The sequence below is a fragment of the Crinia signifera genome, chromosome 3 (assembly GCF_055691185.1).
Source record: "Crinia signifera chromosome 3, ASM5569118v1, whole genome shotgun sequence".
NCBI lineage: Eukaryota > Metazoa > Chordata > Amphibia > Anura > Myobatrachidae > Crinia > Crinia signifera.
The window spans coordinates 272,072,680-272,093,082 of NC_139219.1; the positions used below are offsets into that span (position 1 = coordinate 272,072,680).

The window sequence follows — 20,403 nt, forward strand, 5'->3', positions numbered from 1 at the left end:
ATACCAGTTGGGTGCATGGCAGGACTCAGAAGGGAAGGAGTGATTTTTGGATTTTGCAGCACAGATTCTGGTGGAATGAATGGTGGGTGCTATGTTGCACCAATACAGTGGAACCCCCCCACAAGTCACCCCATTTTGCAAACTACACCCCTCAGGGAATTCATCTAGGGGTATAGTGTACATTTCAAACCCCCAGGGGTTTCACCAATTTTGATACAAGTGGGCAGTGAAAATGAAAAATTACATTTTTTTACACAAAAATGCAGTTCTGGCTCAAAATTTTTCATTTTCAGAAGGAATGAAGGAGACAAAGCACCCCAAAATCTGTGCCCCAATTTCTCCCGAGTACGGCAATGCCTCATGTGTGACCAAAAAGTGGCAGGACTCAGAAGGGAAGGAGTGATATTTGGATTTTGCAGCACAAATTCTGGTGGAATGATGGTGGGTGCTATGTCGCATTAGCAAGACCCCCAAAGCACCAATACAGTGGAACCCCCCCACAAGTGACCCCATTTTGCAAACTACACCCCTCAGGGAATTCATCTAGGGGTATAGTGTACATTTCAAACCCCCAGGGGTTTCACCAATTTTGATACAAGTGGGCAGTGAAAATGAAAAATTACATTTTTTACACAAAAATGCAGTTCTGGCTCGAAATTTTTCATTTTCACAAGGAATGAAGGAGACAAAGCACCCCAAAATCTGTGCCCCAATTTCTCCCGAGTACGGCAATGCCTCACATGTGACCAAAAAATACCAGTTGGGTGCATGGCAGGACTCAGAAGGGAAGGAGTGATTTTTGGATTTTGCGGCTCAGATTCTGGTGGAATGAATGGTGGGTGCTATGTGGCATTAGCAAGACCCCCGAAGCACGGTGAAATTATGAACCTAATATTCCATAGATGTGTGGTATATTTTAAAACACTCCTTTATACATAGGCCGGGTTTGTCGGGGCAAGTGTCACACTGGAAAATAGTTTGCTTTCTTATTCCCTTTTTATAGCAAACTTTGCACCTTTTTTGTGTCCTGCCCTTTTTTCCAGTGGAGGGGATTTCATCAGGAAAATGCTGCCCTGGTACAATACGGGGGCCAGTACTAGAAGTACTGGGGCCCTCTGCCTGCTGGTTCCCAAATATTAGGCCCTTTATGACTTCCTCTTGAAAGTGCATAAATGTCCCCCTCTGGCCGGTAGAACGGAATAGCACGTAAGCGTTATACAGTGCCATCTGGATGATATACACGGCCACCTTCTTGTACCAGATTTTTGTTTTCCGCAGGGCACTGTACGGCTTCAGTACCTGATCTGAAAGATCCACTCCGCCCATGTACCTATTGTAATCCAGGATACAATTAGGTTTTGAGGTGTGGGTACTGGTACCTCGTACAGGGACGGAGGTGGTACTGTCTCCGTGAATTGTTGTCAGTATAAGGACATCCCTCTTGTCCTTATATTTGACCAACAACATATTTTCGTTGCATATTCCCCTGCTTTCACCCCTTCTCATTACTTGGGCAATGTGCGTTTTTGGGAGGCCTCTTTGGTTCTTGCGCACAGTACCGCAAGCTGCTGTACCTCTTGAACCAAGAGCCTTAAACAGGGGGATGCTAGTGTAAAAGTTATCCACATAGAGGTGATAACCTTTATCCAGGAAGGGGTGCACTAAATCCCAGACAATTTTCCCACTAACACCTACGAGGGAGGGGGGGCATTCTGGCGGTTGAATTCTTGAATCCTTCCCTTCATAAACCCTAAACCTGTGGGTGTACCCTGAGGTGCTTTCACACAGTTTATACATTTTTATGCCATACCTTGCCCTCTTACTGGGAAGGTACTGGCGGAATTTAACCCTTCCTTTAAAATGTATAAGGGACTCGTCGATACAAATAAATTTTTCAGGGATGTACACCTCTTCAAATTTGGCACTGAAATGATCAATGACCGGCCTGACTTTGAATAGCCGGTCAAAGGTGGGATCATCTCTGGGTGGGCACTGTGCATTATCGGTGTAATGTATAAATTTAAGAATTGTCTCAAATCGAGTCCGGGGCATGGCCATACGGTAAAATGGAGTACTGTACAGAACATCTGTACTCCAATATTGCCTAATTTCTGACTTTTTTACTATGCCCATATGAAACACCAGACCCCAAAACGTCATCATCTCTACTGCATCTACAGGGGTCCACCTAGCAAATGATGACGTGGGGTTTTGAGCAATAAACTGCTGGGCATATAAATTAGTTTGGTCCACCATTAAATTTATAAAATCATCAGAGAAAAATAATTTGAAAAAGTCAATTTCTCTGAGACCTGTGGAATCAAATTGGATTCCTGGCATGGCCAAAAACTCAGGAACCTGGGGCTCAAAATTGTCTGGTGGTGGGGTCCATACTAGATCAATTATTGGGGGGGGAATCTCAGCTGATCTACGGGGGCGTCTTTGAGGGGGTCCCTCATCACCAGAGGAGGAAGAGGAGCTTAAGACGAATCCTTCAAATTCCCCGCTTGCATCACTGCCTGTGTCAGAGTCAGAGGCAAGCATGGCATATGCCTCCTCCACTGAATACATTCTCCTGGATGACTGGGAGGACATTTGGGAGGACATTTGGGATGCCATTTTTATTTTTGTGTTACTGGTAGTGAAATGTTTCAACACGTGTATAGTGTAGGGGGGGGTACAAACTTTATTTCAATCCGGGGGGTATGTAGTGTGTAGTGTGTATGTGGTGCAGAAAAAAAAAAATACTTTATACCAATAAAAAAAAAAAAAAATGAAGGGGTTAAAAATAAAAAATTGAAGGGGTTAAAAAAAAAAAAAAAAGGTCCTGCGCCAAAAATTGAGCACAGATGTTGGTCAGTAACGTCTGTCACTGAACAGCGCTCAAAGGCAACAGGAATCTGATAAAAAAAAAAAAAAAAAATTGATCAACCCTGTGCCGAAAAAGCTGATCAGTGATGTACGTCACTGATCGGCGCACAGTGGCCACAGGACACCCACAAAATCAGTGTGTGTAAAAAAAAAATTAAAAAAAGACCCCACAGCACTCACAAAAAAAAAAAAAGGTGATCAGTGATGCGACACTGATTACCAGTGAGGGACAGCAGGTGCACAACCTTTGGTGCAACTGACAGTGCAACTGGCAGCAACTGACAGGTATATATATAAAAAAAAAAACTCTGCGCCCCCAAAAAGTTGCTGATCAGCACAGATATACTGATCAGCACAAAAGGGGGGGTAGCAGACACAAAATATACACTCTCTATCACTCTCTGTCACTATCTCTCTCTATCTCTCACTATCTCTCACTATCTATCACTCTAGGACACTGCAGCAGCAGCACTGACAGTTATATGTATAAAAAAAAACTGCACCCCCAAAAAGGGGGGGTAGCAGACACAAAATATACACTCTCTATCACTCTCTGTCACTATCTCTCTCTATCTCTCTATCTCTCACTATCTATCACTATCTATCACTCTATGACACTGCAGCAGCAGCACTGACAGTTATATATATAAAATAAAACCCCTGCACCCCCAAAAAGGGGGGGTAGCAGACACAAATCTTTCTATCTCTCTACCTCTCACTATCTATCACTATCTATCACTATCTATCACTGTATGACACTGCAGCAGCAGCCATACCCTCCAACATGACCCATCCCATTAGGTACAAAATGCTCTGTTCCTGGACTTTCCTGCCAGTGACAGTTACAGATGTGAGCCTATAGCACAGTCCAGTATTCAAAGAGGGGGGGTCACATCAACTCTCAGTGATGTTTGGGATGGCAGCTGGTGTGGCTCCCCTTTTTGAATATTGGACTGTGCTGCAGGCTCACATCTGTAACTGCCAATGGCAGGGAAGTCCAGGAACAGAGCATTTTGTACCTAATGGAATGGGTCATGTTGGAGGGTATGGCAGCAGCACTGACAGTTATTTATATATAGAAAACCCCTGCACCCCCAAAAAGGGGGGGTAGCAGACACAAAATATAGCTCTCTCTGTCACTATCTCTCTATCTCTCTCTATCTCTCTCTATCTCTCTCTCTATCTCTCTATCACACTGCAGCAGCAGCAGGAAGTCTCAGGAAGTCAGATCCAGGAAGCGTCCAGCACGCTACAAGCAGTGATAAGGTGATCAGGTAAGGTATTTGCAAGGATCAGGTAAGTATTAGCAAGGATCAGGTCGGTATTCACGGCAGGCAGGCACGGTGACCGTTCTGCACGCTATTCCAGACCGGAATGGCGTCTGCAGCGCAGTCACCGTCAGTTTAAATGTCGCGCCTTGGCTGTGATTGGTCCGTGGGTCCCACGGACCAATCACAGCCTTGGGGGCAGGTGGGGTGAGGGTGGGGTGAGGTGTCATCGTCACCGATGACCCCCTCATGCCCCCTGACGCCCGGCGGTGATTGACACCTGTGTTACCGAGCGTCTGATTCGCTGGTAACACAGGAAAACGCTGTGAATGGCTGTTCACACTGAACAGCCAATCACAGCGATCGCCGACGGGGGGGCGGCATCGCAGCCCCCCCTGGGCATGCAGGGACATGTCTGCTGTCAGGGACAGCAGACATCGTCCCTCTGTCACTGCGTCTCGAGACGCAGTGACAGTTTAAACTCATGACGTACATTTATGCCATGTGTCGGGAAGTACCTCCCGGCCATGACGTAAATGTACGTCAAATGTCGGGAAGGGGTTAAGGATATGTCCGCTTTTCAAGGCCGGGCCTATTTCCCAATGCTAGTGTGCCTTAAGCATGGACAATGGTACATCATGAGGTGAAGTGAACTCAAAGTCACAAATTTTACATACCCCCATTTCATTCACTGGTCAGAATCAAACCTCTGCCCTCCCTTCTCTAGACCTCTCTGACAGTGTTGCCCTTGTCCCCATCTCTCCTAATTTCTCTCTTCGTCACTCTCACTCTCTTGCACCTCTCTCGCTCCTGGTCGCACCCTTCCTTCCTTTCTCTTTCTTTCCCCTCTTTCTTTTTCCTCTTATTCCATGAAGCCCTTTCTCTTTCCCTATTTTTCACTCTTTTTCTTGACACCCCATGACAATGGGGGGGGGGGGGGGGCTTTTCAAGATTTTGCTATGGGGCCCACAGAGTTCTAGTTACGCCTCTGCATGGCCGCTTTCCTTACTTGGATTAAACCACATTTGGGCCAAAAATTGGACATCTGCCTGGTTGTTGGTGTGCAGCATCGACTCTATACACAATTGTATAACTTGTTTATGAGTGAAGTAGGCTGCAGTGGTAGGGATTGCTAATTGGTGGTCCCATATCGATTTTATGGATCAATATGTGATGACTATAGTAAAATTATATCTAAAAATTATCTTTAACCCTTTGAGTGCCAAAATCCCTGTGAGAGATGTTCAAAATACAGTATACACCAAAAATGTCACCATTGCTCACATTTGTTATATAAAGTCAAATAAAAAATGTTCTGTAAAAGAAAAAAGGGTACTCTTTACCTAGAACGGCGCCCACGATTGAAATCGCGGGATCGCGGGTAAAATCGCGGCAATCGCGGTAATCGCGGGTAAATCGCGGGTACATCAAAATCGGGTACCCGCGATTACCGCGATTTTCCCATAGGGAACAATGTTAAAAAGGCAGATTGACCGCGATTTTAGCGTTAAATGCCTCAATGCCCGCGATTTTTACATAGGAAACAATGTTAAATGGGCCACAGAGCCCTAATAGTCCCCCTGAATTGTTAAATGGCCCCCACAATTTTTAACGCCACCCCACGATCAACGTGAACCCGAAGCGTGGCGAGCGCAGCGAGCCCGCGAGGGGCGGCGGTACGCGTCCTACGACCTTTTCATGCCCTACTATCCACGTCGGCGTGGAGTTGAGAATAGAATAGTGTGGCGAGCGCAGCGAGCCACCGAGCCCGAAGCGTGGCGAGCGCAGCGAGCCCCGCGAGGGGACGCGGATACCTTCACAGGTAAACGCGTCCCTTCGCGGGCTTCACAGGTGTCCGCGTCGCCACGGACACCTGTGAAGCCCGCGAGGGGACGCGTTTACCTGTGAAGGTATCCGCGTCCCCTCGCGGGGCTCGCTGCGCTCGCCACGCTTCGGGCTCGGTGGCTCGCTGCGCTCGCCACACTATTCTATTCTCAACTCCACGCCGACGTGGATAGTAGGGCATGAAAAGGTCGTAGGACGCGTACCGCCGCCCCTCGCGGGGCTCGCTGCGCTCGCCACGCTTCGGGTTCACGTTGATCGTGGGGTGGCGTTAAAAATTTTGGGGGCCATTTAAGACTTCAGGGGGACTATTTGGGCTCTGTGGCCCATTTAACATTGTTTCCTATGTCAAAATCGCGGTCATTGAGGCATTTAACGGTAAAATCGCGGTCAATCTGCCTTTTAACATTGTTCCCTATGGGAAATCGCGGGCATCGCGTCGCGGGCATCGCGGGTACATTTATGGCCGGCCGCGACGCGACCGACGCGATTTTTCAGGTTTAACATGGTTTTCAATGGGAAAATCGCGGGCATCGCGTCGGTCGCGTCGCGGGTAGCCATAAATGTACCCGCGATGCCCGCGACGGGCGCCGTTCTAGGTAAAGAGTACCGAAAAAAGATTATTTTTCCTTTCTAAGGTAAACTTTGCAGATTATTGTGATGTATAAAAATGTTTTCTTAGCAATTATTGCACCTATTTTGACAAATCCACTTGGCACTCAAAGGGCTAAAATAACACAGATATTTCTAAGGAATAATATTTCTACTGTTGAGTCTGCAGCAGGTCCCAGGTGTAGGGCTGATGTTCTGAGATAGAGGTGGAATAGGATCTATGGGCCTTATTCTAGTTCACTCTTTCTGACAAAATCCTTCTTAGATGGACAAAACCATGTGCACTGCAGGGGGGCAGATGGAAAATGTGCAGAGAGAATTAGATTTGGGTGAGTTGTTTTGTTTCTGTGCAGGGTAAATACTGGCTGCTTTATTTTTACACTGCAATATAGATCTCACATTGAAGTAAAACCCCACCCAAATCTAATTCTCTCTGCACAAGTAACATCTGCCCCACCTGCAGTGCACATGGTTTTGTCCATTTAACCCCTTCATGACAGAGCCAGTTTTTGCCTTCCTGACAGAGCCCTTTTTTTCAAATCTGGCATGTATCACTTAAGTGGGGATAACTTTTTTTTGCTTTTACTTATCCCAGTGATTTTGAGATTGTTTTCTCGTGACACATTGTACTTCAAGTTAGTGGTAAATTTTCGTCGATACAGTCTGTGTTTTTTTGTGAAAAATACCAAAATGTCGTAAAAAAATGGAAAATTTTGCGATTTGCAAAATGTTAAATTTTCTGCTTGTGAGACAAATAATCTTACCACTCAAAATAGTGAATAACTAACATAGACCATATGTCTACTTTATGTTGCCATCATTATTTCAACCTCATTTTCATTTTTTTGGACACTAGGAGGCTTAAAATATGAATAGCAAATTCTCAAATTTTCAAGAAAATTTCAAACTCTGATTTTTTTAGGGACCAGGTCAGTTATGATGTGACTTTGAGTGACTTGTATGTGAGACACCCCCATAAATGATGCCATTTCAAAAACTGCACCCCTCACAGTATTCAAAACAGCATTTTGGAAGTTTGTTAACCCTTTAGGTGTTTCACAGGAATTAAAAGAAAGTGTAGGTGAAATTTCAAAATGTCATTTTTTTTGCAGATTTGCAATTTTAATACATTTTTCTAAGGAACACAGTAGATTTTACTAGAGAAATGTGACTAAAAATTGATTCCCCCAATTCTTTGGTTTTCATAAATATCCTATATGTGGCCCTAGTGTGCACGTTGACCAAACCACAGGCTTCATAATAGAAGGAGCACCTACTTGATTTTGGAGCCTCCTTTTTATGAGATTATTTTTTAGGCACAATGTAGGTTTCTAGGCACCATAAGATGCTAAAAGTTAGGTACCCCCCCACAAGTGACCCCATTTTGCAAACTACACCCTTCAGGGAATTCATCTAGGGGTATAGTGTACATTTCAAACCCCCAGGGGTTTCACCAATTGTGGTACAACTGGGCAGTGAAAATGAAAAAAAAATTAATTTTTCATTTTCACAGCTCAGTTGTATCAAAATTGGTGAAACCCCGGGGGGTTTGAAATGTACACTATACCCCTTGATGAATTCCCTGAAGGGTGTAGTTTGCAAAATGGGGTCACTTGTGGGGGGGTTCCACTGTATGGGTGTTTCGGGGGTCATTCAACCAGAATCTGTGCTGCAAAATCCAAAAATCACTCCTTCCCTTCTGAGTCCTGCCATGCACCCAACTGGTATTTTTTGGTCACACATGAGGCATTGCCGTACTCGGGAGAAATTGGGGCACAGATTTTGGGGTGCTTTGTCTCCTTCATTCCTTGTGAAAATGAAAAATTTTGAGCCAGATCTGCATTTTTGTGTAAAAAAATGTAATTTTTTACAGAAAAATGCAGTTCTGGCTCAAAATTTTTTATTTTCACAAGGAATGAAGGAGACAAAGCACCCCAAAATCTGTGCCCCAATTTCTCCCGAGTACGGCAATGCCTCACGTGTGACCAAAAAATACCAGTTGGGTGCATGGCAGGACTCAGAAGGGAAGGAGTGATTTTTGGTGGTGGAATGAATGGTGGGTGCTATGTCGCATTAGCAAGACCCCCGAAGCACCAATACAGTGGAACCCCCCCACAAGTGACCCCATTTTAGTCACCAGCTTTGGGAGGGGGGCTGGCGCTGCGGCTGGCGGGGGGGTGGGAGGGGTGCTGGTGCTGCGGCAGCCGGGTGGGTGGGAGGGAGGGGGGCTGCCGGGTGGGAGGGGGGGGGGGCTGGCGATCGGTGCGGTATATACACACACACACACACACACACACATATATATATATATATGTGTGTATATATATATATATATATATATATATACATATATATACACACACATATATATATATATATATATGTGTGTGTATATATATATATATATATATATATATATATATAGTTTTTCAGTGCATTTATTTATTTTTTTAACTTTTTCTGCAGCTTGATGCTGCTGCTGCTGCTGCGGGGGGGAGGGGGGAGGAGGTCAGCGCTGCGTGCGCTTCAGACGCGCCGGGGGAGCTGCTGCTGCTGCCGGGTGAGTGCCCGGCGGGTTGGAGGGGGGGCTGCACATCGGAGGTGATCGGTGCTGTTCTTGACAGCACCGATCACCACCGATCCCTGTGTTACCGAGCGGCTGAGCCGCCGGTAACACAGGAAACGCTGTGAATGGCTGTTCAGATTTGAACAGCCAATCACAGCGATCGCCGACCGGGGGGGGCACCCCTGCCCCCCCTGGGCGGCGAGGGGGGATGTCTGCTGTCAGGGACAGCAGACATCACCTAACTGTCACTGCGTCTCTAGACGCAGTGACAGTTAGAAGTCATGACGTATATATACGTCATGTGTCGGGAAGTACTTCCCGACCATGACGTATATATACGTCAAATGTCGTGAAGGGGTTAAGAAGGAATTTGTCAGAAAGAGTGAACTAGAATAAGGGCCTATATACCTAGAATAGAGCAGAAGATAGAATAGACCAGTGGTTCTCAAACTCGGTCTTCTTCAGGACTTCACACAGTTCACGTTTTCCAGGTCACCCGACAGGTGCACTCATTACTGACTGACATATTTTAAAAGATCCACAGGTCGGGCTAATTATTTCACTTGATTCTGTGAGGAGACCTGCAAAACATGCACTGTGTGTGGTCCTGAGGACCGAGTTTGAGAACCTGTGGAATAGAGTAATAGAATAGAGTACCTAGAATCTCTTGTACTTCATCTGGGGGTCGAGCTTTTAGCCACGTGGCTTTGAATCTATGGAACTCACTTCCCCGCACAGTTCGAGAGGCCCCACTCTAGAATCTTTCACAAACAGACGCAAGACTTTCCTGTTTACTCAAGCATTTCCTTAATTCCCTTACGTATTGTTTATAAAAAAAAAAACTTTCCTGTACTTCATTGTTCCTGTACTGTATTACATTCATTCTATCTATTAAGGACCTTGAGTCCTATTGGAGAAAGAACACTAAATAAATAAAATTATTATTATTATTATATATTGCACCAGAAAAAAAAATTGATCTGCATGATTTATGGAGAGACACGGTATCAAATAGAACACTGCATCGGTCAGGGATACATATCGATCATTTCTAAATATCTTAGATCAATGCATATCCCTACACAGGTGTTCAAATGCTTGTTTTCATGTCAGCTAATGCCTAATGTTACAGCACATTTTAGGCATCTCTATTAACTATGGCCCAGAACATATTCTTGTGGCACACAACACAAAGAAAACATCAACTTCTTGCAATGGATGTGATATATGTCCACACCAGCATTGCCCAATGGCACCTGCTAACCAAAGGGCATTTCCAGTCCGGGCGGCCCCTCCTCCTCACTTGACTTACCGTAACACAGCTCCTGCTCCCCCCATCTCCTCTTCAGAGCTGCAGCCCAGAGCACAGGCTTCTTCAACTCAGGATGCCGGTGGCCTATTAAAATGCAGCACCAGCTGGTGAGCCTATCAGAGCTCGCGTACCGGCAGCCGCTCTTATTGGCTGCCGGTACGCGAGCTCTGATGGGCTCAAAAGCCAGTGCTGCATTTTAATTGACCGCTGGTGTCTTGGTTTGAATAAGCCTGTGGTCCGGGACCTGCTTTGTTCAGCGCACTGAGCGCAGCACAGCGGAGGCTGTTAGGGGGGGCTTGAAGTGGGCAAAATGAGCTGCCGGGGCCCTTCCAGAGGCCGGGGCCCGGGACAGCTGTACCCACAGCACCCCCATATTGGTGGCTGTGGCTAGCCATATCATGGTTCTACCATATGGTGTTCAAAGAGAGCAGTGTGTGTGTCTTCTGCCTAGTGCTGTGGCTAGGCTAGATACTAATACCTGCTTGCAGCTCAACCCAGCAGTCTTCTTGTATTTTTAAAACAAAGCTTAATATTCCTGTTGTAGGTCTTTAAATAACATTAGAACTACGTACACTCCATTTCTCCTTCCTACTTCATGGCAGCCTTACAATGGGTTAACCCCTTATCTTCTAGTTTGTAGACAGGTAGTTTTTTCATTTAGGATCCTTTAATCTGGATGTAGTTAATTTGGTTTTAAAAAAAATTGTACAAAACCTTGAATTACAAGGAAGCTACGAAAGAGGAAAGTGATGCACTCTTTGAGGATAGAGATAAGAAGGGCAGACATTTTCCGGTACACAAGGTGGTCAAAGATATATTGACTAAGGAATGGCAGAATACAGACAAGCGTATTGGCAGTATGAAAAGGGTGGATAAGATGTATCCAATTAATGATGAAGAATTTTTTAAATGGTGCAGTGTTCCGAAAGTAGATGCTGGGGTTGCAGAATTAACTACTAAGACTACTATCCCTTTGGGGGATGGGGCATCATTATGCAATGGATCGCAAAATGGAAAGGGCTACACATTTCAAATGCGGTGTCTGTCTGTTAAATCTGGTGTAGCGGTGGCTTCCGTATCCAGAGCATTACGCCTGTGGTGTGCATCTCTACATGAGCAGTTCCATGATAGAGTACCTAGAGAACAAATTGCAAAAAATTTGTCTTCTCTACAAACTGCTGTAGATTATATTTGTGAAGCTATATTTGCAAGGCTATCACATCTGGAGTGGTGGCCAGGAGAACCCTATGGCTCAGATCATGGTCGGCGGATTCACATTCTAATAACAGATTGGCAAATTGATCTTTTGAAGGTTCATGTCTGTTTGGCACTAAGTTAGATGCCATGATTCAACGAATGTCAGAGGGCAAATCAGTTAGATTACCCCAGGATAAACGTGGCAGATTTGGCGATTTCTCTTCCAGGCAAATGTTTAGCCAGGCGAGATCTTATCGTTCTGGTCGTTTATATAGAGAGAGATATGCTTTAGGGATGTCGAGAACGTTTTTTCGACAATCCAGCAGAAGAGGTGGTTACAAGCAGTGACGGTTTAAATCCCATAGTTACTGTGTCAGTGGCAGGAAGACTCGCTCAATTCTCAAGAATTTGCTAACAAAGAATAACAGACAAGTGGGTCTTGAAAGTAGTAACCAGGGGATATCAATTGGAGTTTGCTAATAGACTTATGCGGGGTACACACCAGGACGACCCGCTCACGATGCACATCGTGAGCGGGTCGTCAGTGTCTCGTCCAACCCGCTTACGGTGACGCGGGGGGGCACGACCCGCTCACGATGTGCACCGTGAGCGGGTCCGATCCGATGGCGACCCGCACCCGGCTGTATGGTCGTCATTGAGATCCTACCTGCAGCAGGTAGGATCTCAATAACGACCGACCGACCCGCGGGACCGCGCATCGGATCGGTATCGGTCCACAGCAGGTCAGAAAAGGGCCCAATCAGCACACAATCTACATCCAATTGATCGGAATTGGATCGAGATTGTGGGGATCGGGCCCTAGTCGTCCTGGTGTGTACCCAGCATAAGAAAGGACAAATTTATAGAATCCAGTCTCCCAGCTCAAAAAGCAGAAATATCAGTCTTATTTCAAAGTATACAAGAACTGGTCCAATCCAGAGCAAAATAATTTCCAGTGCCAGAAATAAGAACGGGTTTCTACTCTCGACTATTTACAGTGGAAAAAGCGTCAGGAGGTTTTCGGACAATACTAGATTTAAGAAGATTGAACATAAGAATGGAAAATTAAAAAATTTACATGGAGACTTTAGACTCACTTATTCTAGGAATAAGGAAAGGAGATTTTTTCATCTCAATAGATTTGAAAGATGCTTATTTTCATGTTCCAATAGAAGAATCAGACAGAAAGTACCTAAGTACACCACAAGAGAAAATTCCCGCACCAGTACCATATATCACTTAGATATGATCCCTCTCCCCCTATTAATCTCTGAATTTTTAGAAAATGTTCTTCCTTTATTATTTATCTGGGAGGACCCTCAGTGCACCCTAAAGGATACTTGTTTTTTTTCTTTGTGGGTGTTATAAGAAAGTACCTAAGGTTTTGTGTGAAAGGAACACATTACCAGTTTACCTGCCTGCCTTTCGGTCTCACGTCATCCCCGAGAATATTCACAAAAGTATTAGGGCCTTATTCTAGTTCACTCTTTCTGATAAATTCCTTCTTAGATGGACAAAACCATGTGCACTGCAGGGGGGCAGATGTTACTTGTGCAGAGAGAATTAGATTTGGGTGGGGTTTTACTTCAAAGTGAGATCTATATTGTAGTGTAAAAATAAAGCAGCCAGTATTTACCCTGCAGAGAAACAAAATAACTCACCCAAATCTAATTCTCTCTGCACATTTTACACCTGCCCCCCTGCAGTGCACATGGTTTTGTCCATCTAAGAAGGATTTTGTCAGAAAGAGTGAACTAGAATAACCCCCTTAGTGACATTGATTACTCATCTCAGAAAAAGAGGTATCAAGATCTGGGCATATCTCAACGACCTCCTCATCACAGGTTACTCAAGAGAGTCTGTAGCAGCATGGTCATAGAAATATTACAAAATCATGGATGGTTAATAAACTGGAAAAAGAGCCAACTTCAGCCATCCCGAGTAATTCTAATTGTTCTTATCATCCCAACTAATTTATATTATTAAAACAAGAAAGCGGGTTCAGTTAAGGACAGCAGTAAGCCTTTTAGGCATGATGTCATCCACTATCAAGATTATTCCTTGGGCCAGATGGAGGATGAGAGTGTTTCAGTGGAGCCTTCTCAAGTATGCCCGGTATCAAACGGCTCAAAGCTACTATGTGACCATCCCTATGGAGGCAAACATTTTCCTAAACTGGTGGAAACACAGTCTTCTAAAAAAAAGATTCTCTTCCCTAGAAAATCCTCAATTTATCGTTATCACCATGGACACAAGTGCAATAGGTTGGGGAGCTCACCTCCAGAACAAGACCTGTCAAGGGGCCTGGTCTACTCAAGAGAGCAAACTTTACTCCAGTCAAAGAGAATTAAGAGCAGTATGGTTGGCAATTTGTTACTTCAAGAGTCAGATTCAAGGTTCTCATGTAAAAATTATGTAGACAACATCACCACAGTGACGTATATAAACAAACAAGGAGGCACAAAAAGTGCAAACCTGCTAAAAGAACTGACAAATATTATGAATTGGGCAGAACCAAATTTGCAGTCGATATCAGCCTTTTACCTTCCAGGCAAAGAGAATCAGAAGACAGACTTTTTGAGCAGGAAAGTAATTTGTCCAGGAGAATGGGAATTGCAGACTTCTCTCTTTCAGTTGATAGTCCAGAGGTTTGGAAGACCAGAGATCGATCTAATGGCAACCAGGGGTGGATTTAAGGGGGGGCGAACGGGGCGGTCGCCCCCTCTAGGCCAGTCGAATCACTGCGGGGGGCGAGTGGTATACTCCTCTCTGCTGGCGGCCACATCTGCACCCGCACCTACTAAGTAATGATTGTAGTGATGATGGGGAGGTGATGACGCTGCCTCTCTCATCCAGTAGCTGATATAGCTTGGCTTTCTCTCCCCATCCTGCCGTCCTATTGGCTGATGGGCAGTAAATTAGGTGGTTTGCCACCCTGATTGCTCACAGACAGTGTGTGGTGGCCTGTGTCTGCAGCACTGACCGGCGGGCACATGGTGGGTGTGTGCCCATTGTGTGCCCAGTTTCAGGATGAAGTCGCCTGATGAGCGGGAGCAGCCACAGCCTGGAGCTCCCTTGTGTGTGCACTGTCTGGCTGCTGGTGTGTCCAACTGCACATACAGTGTGTTTGCAATGCAGACCCCCCATGCAGGGTTTTCTCTTTGACATTTATTATTGTTTATTATTATTATTTGGGGGGGGGGCAGTCTTACAATGGGAGGAGTCAGGAATGAGAAAGGGAGGAGTCAGGACTGGAGGGGGAGGGTCAAGTTTAAACACTGATGGCAACCAGCACCAACAAGAAAGTGAATCTTTACTTTTCCAGATACCAGATGCATCCAGAATAGATGCGTTGTCCCAGAAGTGGGAGTTCAGACTGATGTACATACTCCCACCTTTTCCTCTGATATCCAGAGTTTTGAAGAAGATTCAGGAGGAGAATGTACTGGCAATAGTTATTCTGCCATTTTGGCCCAGGACGTCTTGGTTTCCAATGGTTATGGACATGGCACTGGAAGAACCTCTGACCCTACCGATATTTCCTTACATGTTGAGCCAGGGTCCTCTCTTCTACCAGGAACCTCAAAAGCTGGCTTTAAGGGCCTGGGAATTGAAAGGCAATTATTAAAAAATAAAGGACTGTCTGTGTTTGTAGTAGAGCTTCTTCTTCAAGCAAGGAAGAAGGTTACATCAGAAATTTATTATAAAATATGGAAAACTTTCCTTGACTGGTGTAAGGATAAATGTGACACATCCAATTTGAAGATCTCAGTACTACAGTTTTTAGGTGATGGCTACAAGAATGGTTTGGCTAGCGCAACACTAATGGTACACATTTCGGCCTCGAGTATTGGACAAGAAGTTCGCAGAACTAGACAAGTTCATTTGTAGATTTTGTCAAGCTATTAAAAGGACAAGACCAAGGATAAAATCTATTGTTCCTCAATGGGATCTCAATTTAGTCCTTAATACACTTATGCGGCCACCTTTTGAACCACTGGATAGGGTTAAATTAAAATTCTTAACCTAGAAAGTTATATTTTTAGTGTCCATCACATCTGGCAGAAGAATTGGAGAAATACAGGCACTGTGGGCACACAATCCTTACTTGAAGTTTTTGAAGACCAAATAGTCCTCTGGACTAATCCATCTTTTTTACCTAAAGTGGTTTCCACTTTTAATATAAATCGAGAGATCGTCTTACCTTCTTTTTTTCCCTTATCCATCCAGTAAAAGGGAACAAGATGGTACTTATGTATTATCTGGGCTCCCATGTTAAATGCACCCAATTTTTTCATACCCCTACTATCCAACTACGCATGGAGTTGATTTTATATAGTGTGTCGAGCGCAGCGAGCCACCATGCCCGAAGTGTGGCGAGCGGACGAGGTCTCATAAGAACAACGGGAGCCCAGATATTACATAAGTACCAACAAGATTTACATACACTGGATGTAGTAAGAGCGGTGTCTATTTATTTAAACAGAGTAAAAACTTTTAGACATTCAGAAACACTGTTTGTTATTCCGTCAGGCATAAGGAAAGGATTTATGCCTTCGAAACAAACTTTGTCCAGATGGGTTAAAGAAACTATTACGATTTCTTACAAGAAGGTTGGACATCAATTATCAGGAATAGTGAAGGCACACTCGGCAAGAGCAATGGCGGTGTCTTGGGCTAAAGAGGCAAAAGTATCCATGAAGGATATTTGTGAAGCTGCAACTTGGTCTTCTATTCATACGTTTGTCAAACACTATGAATTGGATGTGACTAAAGAACAGTTCCGAAGACAGGTTCTCAATCAGGTCATGTCTGACTTAAGGTGTTGTATTTCCCTCCCTCATATATGCTTTGTATGTAGGAAGGAGAAAATAATGGATTATACTCACCATAATTCCTTTTCTTTGGAATACTACATGGTAGCCCATATATATTCCTCCCTGTGTCTGTTTTTTCATTCGCTAGGATCCAGCGAGAGCAGATATACCATAAGGAGGAGGAGCAAGGGGAGGATCCTAGCATCATAGACTAAAAAACTACCTGTCTACAGACTGGGTGATAAGGGGTTATCCCATTGTAAGGCTGCCATGAAGTATTCCGAAGAAAAGGAATTATCATGAGTATAATCCGTTATTTTTATTCTTATTATTGTTGTTCTGAATATTACTCTGTTAGGGGTTTTATAATGAGCATCTTGATCCTTGACTGATAAACTTCTAAAACACACGTAAGTGTCTAGTAAATGCAGCATTATTTTAATGGTGAATGTCTGGAGCCATCTGATAGAATTAGAACTGTACTTTACTGGAGACAGACACCAAGAGCTGCTATTGATTGCTCTTGGAGCCAGATGTTTTCCACAACTGAAATCCTAAGGAGAAAACTTCTACAGAAAAGGTAAATGTAAGCAAATGTACTGTGAGGTAATGATCAGATGGAGTTTAATACACTGGCTTATTATTCTGCAAGCTGCTTACAATACCTATGTTTCTTAGGGGAAAATGTATCATACTATGGGGGAAATTTACTAAGATGTGTATTCTATGTCATATGTGATGTTGCTATGGGCAACCAATCAGATCCTGTCTACTATCTTCTAGAGGATGCTAAATAAATAAGAAGTCTGTTCTGATTGTTTGCCCATAGCACATGTGAAGTAGAATACACATCTTAGTAAATTTCCCCCTATGTGTCCCTGAAAACACCCCTTTTTGGGGTCATTTATGATAGTAGGGACTGCAGTAGGAATCTCCGATACCCGCTGTAATCCCTCCATAGCCGCATCCCCCCGCATCCCCCCGCATCCCCATTGGTTTCTACCAATATCTATAATGTGAATGGTCAGGCCTACACATTGCACTGCCGGCCGGCATTACGTACCCCTGAGCCCTCCCTGGAAGTGGCCGCTGTGCAGCGTGGGGTAGCCAACCACACATGTGCAGACCCTAGGGCAGCCAGCCGAGCACATGGCAGGAACTGGCTCCTTTTGGAGCCCTTGTCCCTGCATCTGCATCTTCAAATATGCTGCCGATAGGATTGTATATTGCAATGGGATCCTGGGTGGTATGATCCTGCCTAGAACACATTAACCCCTTCAGGACACATGACGTATATATACGTCATGAGTCGGTTGCGGGGGAATCAAGCCAGCTCACGGAGTGAGATGGCTTGAAAGAGAGCAGGTAATGGCTGTATATTACAGCCAGGTACCTGCTCTCACGGCCACGAGCGGCGAGTTCGCCGATCGTGGCCGTTTAACCCTTTAAGCACCGCGGGCAAAGCGCCCGCAGTGCTTAAATAGCTGATCGGAGGGGGGGCGCCCCCCTCCGGCGCCGATCGGGGCCCCCCGCGGCGAGATCGGAGGGTGCCGATCGGTTGCCATGGTAGCCAGGGGTCTAATGTAGACCCCTGTGCTGGCCATGTCAGCATACCTATTACATCCTGCCTGAGGCAGGATGTAATAGGAAGTGCTGAAAATCACTATGTTCAGCCATAGAGCTCTATGGCTGAACCTAGTACAGGCGATCGCGCCCCCTAGTGGTCAAGTACACTAGGGGGCCTTGTAGTAAAAGTAAAAAAAAAAAGTAAAAAAAAAAAAAAAGGTACTTGTGAGTTCTGGCGTCCGATTTTTAAATCGGGTCGGATCGGGACATCGCATCGCATCGCATGCAACCATCGGATGCGATGCGATGCGATGACCCGATTTTTCCATAGGAATCAATGTTAAAATGGACTGAGTCCATTTTAACATGGAATTCAATGGGAAAAAGGGGTCCTTTTCATACCCCTACTATCCAAGTGGGCATGGAGTTGGATATAAACCTGTGGCGAGCGTAGCGAGCCACCGAGCCCGAAGCGTGGCGAGCGTAGCGAGCCCCGCGAGGGGACACGGAATACCGTCCCCTCGCGGGGCTCGCTTCGCTCGCCACGCTTCGGGCTCGGTGGCTCGCTACGCTCGCCACAGGTTTATATCCAACTCCATGCCCACTTGGATAGTAGGGGTATGAAAAGGACCCCTTTTTCCCATTGAATTCCATGTTAAAATGGACTCAGTCCATTTTAACATTGATTCCTATGGAAAAATCGGGTCATCGCATCCGATGGTCGCATGCGATGCGATGCGATATCGCATCGCATCTGATTGTATGCCTTAACTTAAGGCATACAATCAAAAAATCGGACGCCCAGATAACTCACAAGTACCAAAAAAAAAATATTAAAAGTTCAAATCACCCCCCTTTCCCCATTTCACAAATAAAAATAAATAAAAAATAAAAAAATTGAACATATTTGGTATCGCCGCGTTCCTAAAAGTCCGATCTATTAAAATATAACATTAGTTATCCCACACGGTTAAAGGCGTAAACAGAAAAACATTCCCAACGCCAAAACTACGTTTTTTGGTCGCATCGCCTACCCAAAAAAATGTAACTAAAAGAGATCAGAAAGTCGCACATATCCCATAATGGTATTAATTAAAAAGTACACTTCAGCCCGCAAAAAATGAGCCCTCACCCAGGTCCGTAGGTGGAAAAATAAAAAAGTTATAAGCCGCAGAACATGGCGACGCGACGCAAATTAGAAAAAACTTAAAATTTTCTATTTTTTTTTTAGTGGTAAAACGTAACGAAAACTATATAAGTTTGGTATCACCGGAATCGTAACGACCCATAGAATAAAGATAACCCATCATTTTAAACGAACTATGAACTCCAAAAAAAACGTAACCAGCGCAAAATTGTTTAATTGTGTTTTTTTTCCTTTTTACCCCACATTGAATTATTTCCTGATTCCCCAGAATATTATACGGTATAGTAAATGGTACCATTAAAAAGTACAACTTGTCCCGCAAAAAAAAAGCCCTCATGTGTCTATATAGCCGGAAAATTTAAAAAGTTACGCTTATTTGAACGCGAGGAGGAAAAAAAAAAAAAAATTAACAAAAAACGCCCGGTCGGGAAAGGGTTAATATAAATGGGCCCTGTCACACTCTGTTATATTGTGTGAATACCTGGTACTCTGACATCACCTTGTCAGCTGATCTCAGCAGCCTATCACACACCTACAGCTGAGTGATACTCCCTGTGAGAATTCCCACTGGTGCCAGAAGCAAGGTGTTACTTCCCTGAGCTACATGCTGTTCCTTGTCTCCCATGTGCAAGTGAAAGATTCTGTTATCTGGCCCAGAATTGCAGTTGCTGTAATTCTCTGCATTCCAGCTAAGTACTTCTCTGCAAGTAATCAATCCTGCAAATACTAGTTCACCAAGCTCATCCTGCAAACACCAGTGTTACCTGCTTATACAGCTGACTGCAATCACCATCTGCACAGTACCTGGGGAGATCCACTCTCAGTTTGCTCATTCAGTCTCTGTTCACTGCTTGTTGGTTCCAAGCTCATACCTGAAGTCATCCAGTGCTGCATAGTATTATCAGTGTCCAGTGTCTCAGGTACTCACACCATTTCAGCATTATACCTGTGTGTATCCAGCCTTCTGATTTACTGTTACCGACCCGGCTATCCCTGTGACCTGCAACTGGTAAAACCTTGTCTGCACTACGCTCCCTGATATCTGGTACTGACCTGGCTATTCCTGTGACAAAGAACCTGCTCAATCCTTGTGTACCTCCAGCCATCTGTTATTTGCTACCGACCCGGCTATACCTGTGACCTGCACCTGCTAAACCCTTGTCTGACTACTGCTACTTCCAGTGTAACCAGTTCCTGTACGAGAA

General features: G+C 44.7%; 1 protein-coding gene across 4 annotated transcripts in view; it reads left to right on the plus strand.

The window, feature by feature from the left end:
* Positions 1-20,403, plus strand: part of PXYLP1 (2-phosphoxylose phosphatase 1) — a 79,797-nt gene that overhangs the window by 18,799 nt on the left and 40,595 nt on the right. Inside the window, exon 1 of one of the 4 annotated variants that reach the window (XM_083178049.1) lies at positions 17,045-17,065. The exons of the other annotated variants lie outside the window; for them this stretch is intronic. The gene's annotated coding sequence lies outside the window, so the exon portion shown is untranslated. Of the gene's footprint in view, positions 1-17,044; positions 17,066-20,403 lie in introns of those variants that run through there. 4 annotated transcript variants of the gene reach the window in all.